General features: G+C 33.7%; 1 protein-coding gene across 2 annotated transcripts in view; it reads right to left on the bottom strand.

Annotated features, from left to right (window-relative positions):
- Positions 1-12981, bottom strand: part of LOC114324427 (ephrin type-B receptor 1-B) — a 968545-nt gene that overhangs the window by 753921 nt on the left and 201643 nt on the right. The gene's annotated exons all lie outside the window — the stretch shown is intronic.

Below are 12981 nucleotides of genomic sequence, written 5' to 3'. Positions count from 1 at the left end.
CACGGAGGGGGGTGGGGGGTAAATTTAAAATTTTAAATACAAACCTAGCGATATTTCACAAAATGAACATCAGATCGAAAAACTGCAAAATACACTTTCAAAATGTTTTTGAAAAATCTATCGAATGGTACCAAACACAACCCCCCAAGGAGGTGGAGTGGGGGGTTGCTTTAAAATCTTAAATGGGACACCCAAATTTTTATTGCAGATTTGAATTCTTTACGTCAAAATAAACAACTTTTGTTCGAAACATTTTTTCGAATTATGGATAGATGACGCTATAATCGGAAAAAACGATTGTTGGAAATGGAAAATTAAATTAAAAAATGGAAAGCGCTCCCTAAAATGAAAAATTTTACTTAACTTTTTTTGATATTAGGACCTAATAATCACAACCTAATAGGTCCCCATAACGCTTGAGTGACTGCAAATTTAGCATACCATTATTGACTCCCCTACCATTATATTTACATATTTTTGTTCGTTTATATTGCAAATATAATGGAAAGTAAATAAACGTTTTAAGATTTTTGCAAAGACGTAAACGACATGAGAAGAATATCAACTACGAGTATACATGTAATTATCATCTCCCACGATATCGGACAGTCCCACCCAGTGATAGAACGGGCATAACTGGAAGGGTGTGTCCACAATGACCATACAAGAAAAGATTTCTTCAAAAGTTCCGGAAAAATCGTATTTGGAAAGCAAGGAATCGTAAAATCTTGAGAAAGATACTCCCACACTCATAATAACAATCTCTCTTAAATTACAATGTACACTTCCTTTAATAATTTACCCTATGCTTAATTACAGATGCGGGTCTCTCTCTCTCTTTATATGCAACGTTCTAGCCAAATTGCATTTTAATGAGCCACCGTACACGAAAAAAACAAAAATAAAAAAGAACATTTTCGCACAGCACAATAAGCTCCAACTCGGATGATTTTTGTAATTTGTTTAGTTTTGTTCAGTGAGCTAACGGATTTTTATAGCCGAGAAACTTTGTTTCGGGTTCAAATAATTATTCCATTAAATTATTTTTAAACGTCTAAAGCTGGGATGCCATGGAACGTGGCGCGGAGCGCCAAATGATATAGAAAATATGTAATAGAAAAAGATAAAAACTAAAGACAGGAATCAACTCATCGTGGAATAGCGTTATTTCCCTCAAAATTTGTGATTTACGATCCTTGCGTTACGAACCCTCTATTTACGGCCGGCGTGGATCGACGCAAAATCTACCATCGCTTGTCGGTAAATGAACACAATTCAAGGAAAGTCAGGATCTGATACAGACTAAGTACGTGGTACCTAGATTCCTCCAACCTTTCCGATTGGTCTAGGGACTGGTATGGTCCGTGCCGTGGTAATTTTACTTTGAAGGGGTCTAACAATACTGTGTTGGAATTTTTATCATTAATACCACCCAAGAGGGCCACGCCACGTACTATGGAATTTCGTCTTCAAACAAAGCGTACTATTTTAACAGAAATCTTTAATAATGTCTTTTAATCAGTTTATAATGAACTAGTGTTAACTAGGATTTATGGAGATAAGTGAAAACATCAAAAAGGTTATCTTCTTCTTCTTAAGGTGCCTATGCGTTCCGGATGTTGGCGATCAGCATGGCTATCCTAACTTTGCTTGCTGCTATTCTGAATAGTCCGGTTGTCGATGTATTAAACCACTTTCTTAGGTTTTGAAGCCAAGATATTCTTCTTCTCCCTGGTCCTCTCTTTCCAAATACCTTGCCTTGAAGAATGAGTTGTAACAAGCCATATCTCTGTTCATTCCTCATAACATGGCCAAGATATTCTAGTTTGCGCTCTTTGATTGTGTTAATAATCTCGCATTTCCTTGCCTATTCTACGTAGAACCTAAACATTAGTCACACGATCCACCCACGAAATTCTCAAAATGCGCCTGTAACACCACATCTCGAATGCCTCGAGGTTTCTCAAAGAAGCATCGGAAAGTGTCCAGGCCTCTACTCCGTATAATAACGTAGAAAATATATAGCATCTGATGATAGAGATTAAAAAGGTTATAAAAAATCTTATATTTATATTCTATATTTATATACTTTCATCTTTTTTTTTCAAAAATCGTTAAAAATAAAAAAGCTCGACGACGTTACCTCGAAAAACTCATATTCTAATTAAATATTTTTAAATTGTTTGTTTCACATGATCCAGTAACGAGTTATGATGTCCACTGCAAAATCCAATTTTTTTGGAGGTGTCTGTAAGAATTTGTCTTCTTCTTCTTCTTGTGCCACTCCTATCGGAGATTGGAAATCATCAAGGCTACCCTGACTTTGTTTACAGCTGACCTAAAAAGTTCATTAGTGGTGCAGCCAAACCACTCTCTCAAATTCCGCATCCACGACATTCTTCTACGGCCTGGATTCCGTTTTCCTTCTATTTTTCCTTGCATTATATTTTGAAGTAATGCGTATTTATGACCTCTCATCAGGTGACCCAAATACTCGAGTTTTCTTCGTTTTATCGTTAATAAAATTTCTGGGTCTCTTCCTATCCTCCGTATTACTTCAAAATTTGTGATTCTTTCAACCCAACTTATCTTCAGCATTCGACGGTCGCACCACATCTCGAAACTTTCAATTTTTTTTATGTTGTTCTGTTTGAGAGTCCAGGCCTCTACACCGTATAATAGCGTGTTAAATACGTAGCCACTTAGCATTCTTAATCGTAGAGGGATGCTTATATCTCTGTTGCAGAAGAATTTTCTCATCTTTATGAAGGTGGCCCTGGCAATTTCGATACGTCTTTTTATTTCATTGTTTTGGTCTCCAGTTTCGTTTATTAAAGTTCCCAAGTATTTATAACTTGATACTTTTTCAATTTGAATGCCGTTTATACTAATATGTGCTGGTTGTGTCATGATTTTACTGAAGACCATATACTTGGTTTTTTTGATATTAATGTTTATGCCATAATTGTTGCAAGCAATATTTATGTTTGTAAGTAATCGTTGTAATTCTTCTACTGTTCTTGCAACTAGTACAGTGTCGTCTGCGTATCGAATATTATTTACAACCTCTCAATTGATTACGATTCCTTCATTTGCTTGCAAAAGGGCTTCCTGACAGATGCTTTCACTATATACATTAAATAGCAGTGGTGACAAAATGCATCCCTGTCTTACTCCTCTACGTATTTCTATTGCTTTTGATATCTCGTTTTCTATTTTGATGTTAGCTTTCTGATTCCAATATAAGTTGAGAATTATTCGCAGATCTTTATTATCTATGTCTTTTCTTTCAAGAATGTCTCTTAGCCTATCGTGGCGTACTCTGTCAAACGCTTTTTCAAAATCGATAAAACATGCATGTACTTCTTGATTAACGTCTAGGCATCTTTGTGTAAGAACATTCAAACCGAAGAGAGCTTCTCGAGTACCTAGTCCTTTTCTGAACCCCATCTGTGTATTACTAATAGCTGACTTCAACTTTTGATAAATTCGGTTGTGGATGATTTTTAGAAATATCTTTAGTAGATGGCTCATTAAAGATATTGTTCGATGTTCTGAACATTCTTTTGCATTGGATTTCTTTGGCAGTGTAACGAATGTAGACAGCAGCCACTCTTGAGGTATAATACCAGTATTGTATACTGTGTTAAATAAGTGCAATATTATACCTATTGATTCATCATTCAAGAGCTTTAGTAATTCAGTAGTTCCTACTGAATTACTAAGAATTTGTCACCGTTGGCTTATTTTTCCTTGAATTCTTTTTGGATATTCTTTGAATTATTGTACTTAATGTGCTTAATATAATTTAAAAATAAATTAATTGTACCGTAGTTAAAAAAATTACAAAAATGTGCTTGAATTGTTGATTTCAAACTTTAAGAAAACAATACTTATCAAACACCTGACTAAATACATCAGATTTTTAACACGGCCACAACGTCATGACTTTTGTGTGAATAAATTGTGCTTGGTCATTCATCAATGTTGTTGTTATTCATTAAGTTTGTATTGGAGGAAGAGGTAATTTTGATGAAGAGTTCCATTGTTGGTAATGAGTTTGAGAAAAGAGAGCACGACAATGTGGTCTTGAGTATTTAACAAACACCTTGGTAATTTCTCGATTTAAATTCAACAATTTAGGCGGTAAGTAAACTTGCGTTCATAGAAATCCGTCCATTTAAAAATTTGGTCATTTTTGATGTCTCGTATTTCCTAAACCTGTTGGCCGATTTAAGTGATTTTTTAATATGTTATAGCCTTATTCTTGTGTTCAATCAAACTGTGTTTTTTTTTCAAAATTTGCATCACCCTGTGGAATATTCTGGCATGTATAAAATACTGAAATTAAAACACAACTATAGCCTCAGGTTTTTTATTATTCTGTTTTTTTATTCATTTGCTTATGTTGGATAATAAAAAAGTTAGGTACTTTAACAACTAGACATGTTCTGGTTGTATGCAAAGTTTGTTTGCATCACCGCGGAGAAAAAACACAGTTTGATTCATACAACCAGTATGCAATGAAAATTTAAATGTTGAACTACAATATTATTATATTGATATTCTTAAAGAATAAGGCTATACCAAATTAAAAAAATCACTTAAATGGGACGACAGGTTTATGAAATACGAGACATCACAAATGATTAAATTTTTTAAGTGGGCGGATTTCTATGCACGCAAGTTTATTTGTATCAAAGCTTTATAAAATATCTACTCTGCAGTGGCGGCTCGTGGCCTTGGAGACAGGGTCGGCAAGGTTTTTTGTCTCCTCATATAGGTATACCATCAAACTAAAAGGCTTAATTCATCATAGGAGATTTTGTTGTTTTTTGCTTTTTTTTTATTTGATGTACTTGACATTCTCTCTTGTTTCATGGTGTTTCGACAATACGTGTTGATTCTTTTGAGACAAGGTAAATCCCGTTTTTTTTTAGGCAGAAATTGGTGGTAATAAGAAAATTGATAAACAGTTAATCGTAATGAATTGCAGTACTTACTACATAGAATTATACATACATATTGTGCAACTTATCCCACTTTCTGAAAATATTTGGACCAGCATAATTTTTAAGTACCTAACTTGTAATAATAAATATCTTGGAAATTCTTTGGCGAACGTAACTTTTAAATTTTAAATCGTCAAAGAGGTCAAAAATTTGCAAATCTTCAAAATTCGAAAAACGAGTATCTATTTGCATATAATAGTAGGTATCCAAAATTTCAAGATATACTTACTCGTTTTTCTAGAATATGTATCATGTCGTTGTTTTTTTTTTGGGTGGTTCGGAAATATCAAGCGAATCCAAAACGTCACTGCGTATATATTGGAAACTACTATCATTACGAAAATCTCTGAGATTTTGCACCAGCTTTCGTATTCTATTTTTAGAATAAATAATGTCAATTGACTGATTTTGAACAACAAGGAATATCTTGGGCAAACTCTGTCTTAAAAATATTTAAAAAAATATTGAAAGAGTCATTAGTAGGTATTTAATAAAGATCTCAAACCGATTGCTTCACGGATCGAGGTATCGCCACTTTCAAAATCATCGCCTTCGATAATAAAATCAAAAACTTCCAAAAGCTGTTCACGAAAATCTGCTACAGATACTAAAACTATAAGAGATAATCTGCTTAGATAAAACTAACCGAGATTTAAAATTTCATCGCCTCTGACAAACTGTTCGCTTTTTTTTTCGAAACAAATTTGTTCTAAAGCAGTAATCCGTTTAGGTGAGCTAAACTGGCAAGAAAAGTCGATATTCTTTATTTTTTTACACGTATCATGTAAAACTAAATTCATTATATGCGCATAATAGTGAGTAAATAAAGCTTGTGATGCAATAGTTTTAACTTTTGCCTGGAGACTATTCAATTCACCACTCATCACAGCAACGCCGTCATAAGATTGCCCCAGTTTGCCCTACCAATTTATTTTTGGTATAAAAAAAATTTGAATCTGTTCTTTAAAACACCAAAAATATATTCTGCCTTATTGCTTTTACTCACATCTCTAAAACCTAAAAACCTCTCATAAATATTACCACGTAACGCGTATCGAACAAAATAATTGATAATTATGAATGACATGATAATCAGAAGTTTCATCTACTTTCAGTGAAAAGCAAATGGTTTTCTAAATCTCAGATTCAACAACGTTATTCAAAATTTAACTATTTGATTATATGTATTATGTAGTTCATTCTGTATTACGAATACACTTCGAATCAGAAAGTAAATAGGTATTTCTAAAACAATTTTATTAATTCTCTATAATTACTTTGATTTTTAACAAATGCTTCGATCCATCATGTCCACTAAATGATAATTCCTGACAACTTAAAAAAATTACAATATCAATTAAACGACGTAAAACGGCGTGATTATTTTTGACAATTTCTCCGATGCATGCTTCCAAATGAAACACCGACCGGCAGACCTAAATGTGCCGTACTTGGCGCGTAACCTGCCATGCCGTATCTTCTATTACCCCCGGAGAAAAGTAATGTTCGCTTCTCGCTTGCTCATCGACTTGTTACGTCGTCGTTGAGTTTTACGTGTAAATTGTCAAGCTACGGATGTTAGGGACGGCTAGCCGAAAAGTCAGATAAATGGCTCGGATCATTGATTTTTTGAGAAGTCTGTTATGCGCAGGGATCACTTAACGCTCGGATTGATCAAATTCTTTTAAAAACCATGAATAAAATTTAGTCTGTATTATCTGATAGATTTTTTTTTTATTTCAGAGATACAAATATTTAAAAAATCTATATCTATAAATGTTTGGGTCGGCACTGCCGACCCTGCCGACCCTGACCGGCCGCCACTGCTACTCTGTTTTATTAGGGGTTTTTAATAATTGTACCATAGCTTAAAAAAACACAAATATGTTCTTGAAATGTTAATTTCAAACCATACCCCCTTAATATTTCTATATATCATCGCCCATTGATATTGAAAATATTATTGATAAATCTTTTGTTAATGCGAGAAGAACATAAATTTTAAATACCCATTACCCCCCCTAGTAGTGACATCCTTGGCAAGTCTCGATCATCTCGCAGGTGCAAAAATGTAGCTCTCAACCATATCTAATTGAAAATACCAGCTCGAAAAGTTTTTGGGTCATTCTTGTTACCTATTAAGTAAGTAAGTACATCATCGCTACTTAACATTACCTTCTACATACATTAAGAATTATAAAGAGAGAGGTGCAGTATTATTGCAATTGCAGTTATTATGCAATACTTTCGGTTATAAAGAAAATGATCTGTCAGGTGTATTGCGTTACATATTTATAGTCAGTGTTCAGTAACGTTTTCTTTTTTTTTCTTTGTTTTTGTAAAGGTTTCTCCCATTAAAAATATACTTAATAAACGGTATTATACGGTATGCGGCAAAAAACAGTACATACTGAAATTCGCATGTCTCAAATTTGGGACATCTTGGATATTAGTGCACCCTATGTAACGCACAGCTGAATCTTATGTTTGTGCGTGACAGTGTTGCCATGCCGTTTCTTTCATAATTTCAATCAATGTTAAATGTACCTACAAGAATAATAGAATAAGAACGTTTACTTCTCCGTCATTATACCAGGTAGAATGACAAATGAGGTGTCAAATGAAAGCTTATAATCCAAGGGTAGTACTAAAGGTGAAAAATTAGACCTAGCTTGTCTGTCCCTCAAATAATAAGCGTTATATTGGGGATTTCTAATGTCGACATTAAAAGTTACACTATTTTTTTCTATAAAACATTTTGATCTAAAACTTACCAGAAAACTTCTTTGTACTCTCTACTTTCAAATAAACGTGATTAAGAAGCTAAATTTTAAACTTCGTCACATAACTTTTGCGATTAAACTTTGCAATGCACAAATCCGCACCTTTTTCTTTGAAAAATTCATAAACTTTATCATGATAAGAATAAAAACTTGAAGCAGGTACCTTTGTCTTCAGAAATGTTAGAGCTATATACTGTAAAAATTTCAGAAAATAATATTAAAATGGAACAGAGTTGTAACGAGGTAAACGCAAAAAACGTGATTTCACTTTTTTTTTATTTTTAGGTTAAAATTGCGATTTTGACAATGTTCCCCCACATAAAATTCAGTATCTCGAAAACTAAGCGCTTTTTTGAGGGTGTCCCGCTCGTGTATAATATCACAAAAAATTGTAACGTGATAGTATGAAAAAATAGAGGATACGTCAACGGTGTTACAAGTGATGGTCGGATCCAATGCCAAAATATACACAGACATATTAGGGTGCACTAATAACCAAGATGTCCCAAATTTGTATGTGTCAGGCGCCGAAACGTACTGAGTGGTTTCCGAAAGTCGTTATAACGTATCATAACGTATGTGAATGTCGTGATAATAGACAGTTTTTAAGCCTCTTATTTCAGCAACGTTAAACGTTATACGCTATTCTGCTCATGCGCATTAACTGAAAAATGACGTATTACTTTATTAGCGGATAAGGTATCCCCTTATTTACACTAGGTTCGCTTTCAAGATGCAGTAGAAATAAACAAACCAAGACACGTTAAATGCTACTAGGAGTACTCCTGAATCCTAATTTACAATGTATAAATTTTGGAAATCATGATTTGGGATTTACAATGTATATATATATACATTGTAAATTATGATTCGGTTGTGCTCCTAGTGGCATTTAACGTGTCTTGGTTTGTTTATTTCTACTGCATCTTGAAAGCGAACCTAGTGTAGGTAGAAATAAGGTTAACGATATTAAGGGATTACGTATTTGTAAGATTGCCAAATGTCATATATCTAAATCATAAAAAACGAAAAAAAGGTCATACGAGCTGAACCAAAGACAAGTAAAATAAAAAATATAGTAACGATGTATAAAAGTGTAATCAAAATTTGTTTTTCTTAAAAACTATCAGGTAATAAACATATAATATAATTAAATATAATCTGCTTGGCAACCCTGGTAGAACAATTCTAAATTACACCATTTCTTGAGAAATCTGACACTTGACTGAATTATCTTGTTAAATTTAGGATAGATGTTTTGTGTTCCTAAATTAGTAAATTGTCTTTGGTGAACGTCTTAATACATTTTCTTCCATTATGGCTAAAAATTCAATAAAATAGGTTATAGCCGTTTTATAGGTTACGTTTGCCAAATTTCAATTAACGTTAACCTGTGTGTGTGTGTGTATTTTCTGAAAGGATTCAAAAACTATTTTAAGTAAACACGTTATCCTTTATTTATTGCTCAATGCGCATGACAAGTATAACGTTTTAACGTTTAACGTTTTAACGTATAACGTTTAACGTATAACGTTTAACGTACGTCAAAAAGTAGAGGGTCTAAAAACTCTCTAATAGAGAGTTTTAAAGCCCCTTATTTCAGTAATGTTACATAAACGTTATACGTTATTCTGCTCATGCGCATTAACAGAAAAATAACCTATTACTTTATTAGCGAATAAGGTATCCCTTTATTTAGGTAGAAATAAGGTTAACGTTATTAAGGGATTACGTATTTGTAAGATTGCCAAATGCCATACATCTAAATCATAAAAAACGAAAAAAAAGTCATAATATGAGCTGAGCCAAGGACAACTAGAATAAAAAATATAGTAATGATGCAGTAATGAGTAATGATGTATAAAATTGTAATAAAAATTTGTTTTTCTTTAAAACTATCACTTAATAAACATATAACATAATCCGCTTGGCAACCCTGCTGACACTTGACTGAATTGTCTTGTTAAATTTGGTATGGATATTTTGTGTTCTTAAAGTAGTAAATTGTCTTTGGTGAACGTCTTAATACATTTACAATATTTTCTTCCATTACGGCAAATAATTCAATAAAATAGGTTATAGCACACAACTGCCGTTTTATAGGTTACGTTTGCCAAATGTCAATTAAAGTTAATCTGTGTGCGTAGTTTCTGAAAGGATTCAAAAACTATTTTAAGTAAACACGTTATCCCTTATTTACTATTCAATGCGCATGCCAAGTATAACGTTTTATGTTTAACGTACGTCAAAAAGTAGAAGGTCTAAAAACTCTCTATTGTTAGGTGGTTCACAATGGTTCTCAGTTTTGCAGAAAAAATTTTTATGGAGGAGTAGGTACTATTTTCGGTCATACGGAAAAGGTCATGATAATGGTCCAAGCCTAAAATCAACAATGGTTTCAGCAGGACGGGATAACCTGTCACACTGCCAGGGAGTCTCTTCGAATACTGCGCGATCATTTTGGGAGTTGCTACTCACCAGAACTAACGTCACCAGATGCGTACATATGGAGACTGCTGAAGGAGTCAGACAGATCCACCGTTTGCCATTTCGAAATTGCCGACTAGAAGTATAGTTATTTATGAAACAGTTCATGAAATATGCTTCGATTAAACATACAGGCAAGATATCAACAAAAGTAGAAAAACTATTAAAAAAAGGAATACCACCACCAGCTTTCAGAACAAATATCAACTTAGCAAATATATAAGAAACAAAGAGAGCCCAAAGAAAAACAATTACAAACTTACATCTAGTGAGTGTACAAAACTTACGTCGGTAAAACTGTCAGAATCTTTAACAAACGTATAGCAGAACACAACAGGGCATTCAATAATAGAAAGACAGATTGTATGTACGCACTTCATCTTCTGGATCATAATCATTCTTACCAGTTTCAAATTCTCTATATTCAAAATAAAGGCCTTAAGCTATACTTAAGCTATATCTATTGGAATATATGGAAATTAAAGGTATACACTGTGGGCCGAAATAAAGGAGTACATTATTTAGTTGAAAATAACTTTTTGGTTTTTTGAGAGATTTAATTTCTTTTTGCAGGGATAATAGCCTAATATGTCCTCAATATGACTGCAAATTTAGAAGCAAAAATAGCGTACAGGGTCGGACTTATTAAAAAATTTATGTAACGGTGCATTTGAGCTCGTTGCAAATGAAAACTGTCTTAGCTAAAATTGAACTGATTTGCTCTTTTGGTAGGTTAACAATCCAGAACATTTCAGTAAAGAGCAAATTTTTCAAAATTACCGGATTAGCAAAATACATTTTTTTTATTAAATTAGGAAAATATAGCATTTTAACAAAAAGCACATTTATGAAAACAGTATAATAATTTTAAACCTTAGACTAAAATATTATGAATGTGGCCACCATTATTGTTTACCACTTCTTGAAGTCGTCTGCGCCATAAATTGATAGCCCCATTTATTACATCCTGTCCAAAATTGTTCCAAACAAACTGCATTCTTTCTTGGAGCTGTTCGATGGTTTCAAATTCTTGTCTATCATATAAATTTTGTTCGAACATTATCCAAACGAATTGTCAACTGGATTTAATTCTGGGCTGTTAGGTGGCCACAAATCTGGCTCAATATAGTCCGGGCATACTGCATTCTTTCTTAGAGTTGTCCGATGGTTTCAAATTCTTGTCCGTCATATAAATTTTGTTCGAAAATTTCGAAAATTTTGTAGGTGGCCACAAATCTGGCTCAATATAGTCCGGGCAAACTGCATTATTTCTTAGAGTTGTTCGATTGTTTCAAATTCTTGTCCGTCATATAAATTTTGTTCGAAAATTTCCCAAACTGCATTCTTTCTTAGAGTTGTTCGATGGTTTCAAATTCTTGTCCGTCATATAAATTTTGTTCGAAAATTTCCCAAACGAATTGTCAACTGGATTTAATTCTGGGCTGTTAGGTTGCCACAAATCTGGCTCGATATAGTCCGGGCAAACTGCATTATTTCTTAGAGTTGTTCGATTGTTTCAAATTCTTGTCCGTCATATAAATTTTGTTCGAAAATTTCCCAAACTGCATTCTTTCTTAGAGTTTTTCGATGGTTTCAAATTCTTGTCCGTCATATAAATTTTGTTCGAAAATTTCCCAAACGAATTGTCAACTGGATTTAATTCTGGGCTGTTAGGTGGCCACAAATCTGGCTCAATATAGTCCCGGCAAACTGCATTATTTCTTAGAGTTCGTTGGTCTCAAATTCTTGTCCGTCATATAAATTTTGTTCGAAAATTTCCCAAACGAATTGTCAACTGGATTTAATTCTGGGCTGTTAGGTGGCCACAAATCTGGCTCAATATAGTCCGGGCAAACTGCATTATTTCTTAGATTTCGTTGGTTTCAAATTCTTGTCCGTCATATAAATTTTGTTCGAAACTTTCCCAAACGAATTGTCAACTGGATTTAATTCTGGGCTGTTAGGTGGCCGCAAATTGGTCTCAATATAGTCCGGGCAAACTGCATTATTTCTTAGAGTTCGTTGGTCTCAAATTCTTCTCCGTCATATAAATTTTGTTCGAAAATTTCCCAAACGAATTGTCAACTGGATTTAATTCTGGGCTGTTAGGTGGCCACAAATCTGGCTCAATATAGTCCGGGCAAACTGCATTATTTCTTAGAGTTCGTTGGTCTCAAATTCTTGTCCGTCATATAAATTTTGTTCGAAAATTTCCCAAACGAATTGTCAACTGGATTTAATTCTGGGCTGTTAGGTGGCCACAAATCTGGCTCAATATAGTCCGGGCAAACTGCATTATTTCTTAAAGTTCGTTGGTCTCAAATTCTTGTCCGTCATATAAATTTTGTTCGAAAATTTCCCAAACGAATTGTCAACTGGATTTAATTCTGGGCTGTTAGGTGGCCACAAATCTGGCTCAATATAATCCGAGCAAACTGCATTATTTCTTAGAGTTCGTTGGTCTCAAATTCTTGTCCGTCATATAAATTTTGTTCGAAAATTTCCCAAACGAATTGTCAACTGGATTTAATTCTGGGCTGTTAGGTGGCCGCAAATCTGTCTCAATATAGTCCGGGCAAACTGCATTATTTCTTAGAGTTCGTTGGTCTCAAATTCTTCTCCGTCATATAAATTTTGTTCGAAAATTTCCCAAACGAATTGTCAACTGGATTTAATTCTGGGCTGTTAGGTGGCCACAA

The sequence above is a fragment of the Diabrotica virgifera genome, chromosome 3 (assembly GCF_917563875.1).
Source record: "Diabrotica virgifera virgifera chromosome 3, PGI_DIABVI_V3a".
In the NCBI taxonomy this organism is placed as follows: domain Eukaryota; kingdom Metazoa; phylum Arthropoda; class Insecta; order Coleoptera; family Chrysomelidae; genus Diabrotica; species Diabrotica virgifera.
The sequence above is the reverse complement of the archived record's forward strand: the minus strand, read 5'-3'. Positions and strand labels throughout refer to the sequence as shown.